General features: G+C 33.5%; 1 protein-coding gene across 3 annotated transcripts in view; it reads right to left on the reverse strand.

Annotated features, from left to right (window-relative positions):
• Nucleotides 1-4005, reverse strand: part of LOC106458776 (kelch-like ECH-associated protein 1) — a 27060-nt gene that overhangs the window by 19899 nt on the left and 3156 nt on the right. The window contains exon 1 of one of the 3 annotated variants that reach the window (XM_022385101.1): nt 799-816. The exons of the other annotated variants lie outside the window; for them this stretch is intronic. The gene's annotated coding sequence lies outside the window, so the exon portion shown is untranslated. Of the gene's footprint in view, nt 1-798; nt 817-4005 lie in introns of those variants that run through there. 3 annotated transcript variants of the gene reach the window in all.

Raw genomic sequence — 4005 nt, forward strand, 5'->3', positions numbered from 1 at the left:
AGACCAACAGCGGCTAACCTTTTTTTATAAAACCAGCCCGGAATATTTCAATTATCAATGAAACTATTGCTAGCATTCCACCAGTTCAGACCAACAGCGGCTAACCTTTTTTTATAAAACCAGCCCGGAATATTTCAATTATCAATGAAACTATTGCTAGCATTCCACCAGTTCAGACCAACAGCGGCTAACCTTTTTTTATAAAACCAGCCCGGAATATTTCAATTATCAATGAAACTATTGCTAGCATTCCACCAGTTCAGACCAACAGCGGCTTACCTTTTTTTACAAGACCAACTCGGAATATGTTAATTATCAATGAAACTAGCATACCACCAGTTCAGACCAACATCTGCTAACATTTTTTTACAAGACCAACCCGGAACATTTTAATTATCAAAAAACTCGTGCTAGCATACCACCAGTTCAAACCAACAGTTGCTGTTGACCTTTTTTTACAAGACCAACCCGGAATATTTTAATTTTTAATGCCCCTGCATTTGACATTATTCGACTGCTAAAAACATAACGTTCTCTTTGTACGTTTTTTATAATATTATTATTATTATTATATCACATCTTCCATTATGCTTTTAATTAGTGAGCAAATAATTGAGATAAACGCAAGAGTCTATGGCCAACTGTAAATATTTATTAACTTATGAAACTTTAGAAGGATTTGTAAACATTTTTTTTTAGTTTGTCCGTCGTTGGAAAAGAGCCTGTTATTGTGCCAATACACGTAATCCTTCAAGTCTTGCCACATATACATACACCATTACGCATGCACATACTTACGGTAAACAATTATGTAAGTGCCCCGTTTCTTCATCTTTCTTCTAATTACGAATACGTGTACAATTAAATACACAATATTTATCAATTTTCTGTGTAAAAAAGTAAACAATGGCTAGAAACCAATGACGAGCTTTCCTGGAAACTGAAAGATTACAATGTTTATAAACGATAATTGCTGCGTGAAGTAAATAAGAAATAATATTCTCGAAAACTGCTGACTAATGCTGAGTCAGAAAAACAAATCACAAAAAAACAAACTTGCACTTCCCGAGTAATAATAAACTGTAACGTGATAGTGATTCTCTCGATCCAATATATTAAGCAGGAAGTATTTTAAAAACTTTTTTTAAATCGTGCGACCCCCCCCCCCCTCGGCTTATATCCTCCAGGGGCAAAAATAGTATGTGGAGCATGGGCTACAAATGCGGGGTGACTCGTCTCCCTCAATGATTTCGTATGTCCTGAGGGCAAAATAAGGGGTGTAGAGTATAGGACAAAGCAGTCAGGGGGTCATATCCCCTCAATGTTTTCATGTAGCATTTATACCCCCCCCCCCTAAAAATTGGGGTACCCATGTCAAAATTTGTACTTTAACCGTTTAGCCACATGGTCTGTAAATCAAGATTTCTGTAAGCAGCTGATAATATTTTTTTCCTTAATTTTTGATGCAGATTTATATATGTACAAACACACACAGTGCATGTAACATCTCACAAGATTTCATAAGAATCCATGTCCCACCCCCAAAACATCTTAGCCATGGTTGAACCTATGATGGGGAAGGAGTGAATTTGGAAAGGTGCTTGTCCCCATGGTCAGCCAACTTTTAAAAAGCATACCAAAGAAGATAGGCTAATCTTCAATATGGTGTTCACAACTTGCCAACTGTTGGTAACAACAGTTTTTTAAACTGACAGTCTGGGAGAGACACACTTGCAAGTTGAATGCAGTGGTTTTACAAATACATGCACACATACTTCTCTTTTCTGTTCCTATACTGATGTTTTTTGTTGCTGACAGTGATTTTTTGGTTTGTGTGCGTGTTTTTTTCATAGCAAAGCCACATCAAGATATCTGCTGTGTCCACCAAGGGGAATCAAACCCCTGATTTTAGCATCGAAATCCATAATTTACTGCTGTCCCAGTAGGGGGACTATTTTTGTTTGTAATTCCTTTTAAAAGCTACAGATATATCTCTCTGCCCCAAGTGGTAATGATATTTTGCAATCTGGAACACGGGTCACAATGAAATTTGACCATAAGTCATTATTGATTGTGCAAGATTTGATTAATTACATATATAGCTGATTCAATGGGCAAAAAAAAAGTACATCAGACAGTCAAATATATAATTCATATAAAGAATATGTTAAAATTATTTTTTCAATTATAATAAATAATTAAAAACAACATTTTATATTTACACACTAAAAACTTTATTAAAGCCGTACGGCTTCCACTTTAAAATATCTCTCTACAAGTACACGTTTTAGACCTCAAAAGGTTTTAGGTGTTGAAGGCATTTGTGGTAGGAATGGAGGAGATGCAGGAAGTTCAGCATTATATGCATAACTTTATTTCGTTCATTTTTCATGTTGCAACAAGTGGAGTTTCGCTGTTCCTTTACAGTAGAGACCAGAGATTATTTCTATTCAAATTATAATTGTTGACCATATTCTTGGTACTTTCCAATAAACAATACAAGGTGTATTTTATTTAAATAACAATTCCAATTTTGTCCAGTGACATAATAAGAAGGAAAAGTGCAGATTCAGTGTAATATCATCCATTAATCAGCTGGAAATAAAGATGGAAAACGGGATGTGATGAGAGCAAGTGATATCTAATCATCATTTATTATCTGTTGGATGTTCCTTCATGAGCATAACTTGCACAAAACCAAAGTGATGACTGAAATTTTTTGGTCCTGAGGTGTGAAGACAACAGACTGGCATAACTGTATAAATAACATTGTAGCTATTTTATGGATTGTAGAATATAACTTATCTCCCAAAGAAATACTTTTAGTATATTTACTTTTGAATGAAAAGTTGAAATCCATAACTTTTTAAATTTTAAATAAAAGAATGTTTTAATTACATGTAATCTTTCAGTTGTTTTGATTCTGAACAATTAAAAAAACTTGTTTTTACCTTACATTTCCAAAAGAAAGGGTTTATGGAAAATACTGAAAGGTAAGCTGAAGCTATAAAGATAGAACAAAATACTAATTCCTAATAATCACAAATACATATGGATACTGATTATATTTATAGACAATCAGAAGGCTGAAAAAATACTGTTACTTTGAGGTATTATGGAAAGTGTCCTGAAATGCTCTGTTGCTGTTTTATGCATATATTTTGGGGTCACTGATTGTTACACAGGTAAGCATCAGGTCATGGAGAAGAAGGGCATTGAAAATTATCTTAATTTGTTCAATCACTGCAGTAAACTTGAGCACATCTTTAAAAGAATTGAAAGTTTAAAAAAAACTGATAAACAGAAAACTATAAATTCTTGACTGATAAAACTACGGCTATAGATTTAAATATGTAAATAATGTGACTAAGTTTTGAAAATCTATATACAGGCCTCTTAGTTACAACATATCTAGCAGATAAAGATTTTACCCAGAATACACTAACATATTTGTTACACGAGTCAATGGATATAAATGTTTAATGTATTATTTTTGAATTAGTGAAGTGGTCACTTAACAGGCAGATGGTGTTTACAGTGAAAAGAATGGCCTTCTGACATGCATGGTTCTTAAATATTAAAGTTAATATATATCAAAGTAAAACATGTAAAGAAATATATTGCTAGAAGAAAAAATAAGTTTAAAATAAGTTGCCTGTTAACAAAACTACCAATACTTATAGACAATACTAAGGATTGATTATTCATAATTCTCTGAGGCACGAACTTATTGCTTGAACATACACATCTACTATAATTCTCTGAGGCATGAACTTATTGCTTGGACATACACACCTACTATAATTCTCTGAGGCACAAACTTATTGCTTGGACATACACACCTATCATAATTCTCTGAGGCACAAACTTATTACTTGGACATAAACACCTATCATAATTCTCTGAGGCATAAACTTATTGCTTGGACATACACACCTACAATAATTCTCTGAGGCACGAACTTATTGCTTGAACATACACATCTACTATAATTCTCTGAGGCAT

The sequence above is a fragment of the Limulus polyphemus genome, unplaced genomic scaffold, assembly GCF_000517525.1.
Source record: "Limulus polyphemus unplaced genomic scaffold, Limulus_polyphemus-2.1.2 Scaffold512, whole genome shotgun sequence".
Lineage (NCBI taxonomy): Eukaryota > Metazoa > Arthropoda > Merostomata > Xiphosura > Limulidae > Limulus > Limulus polyphemus.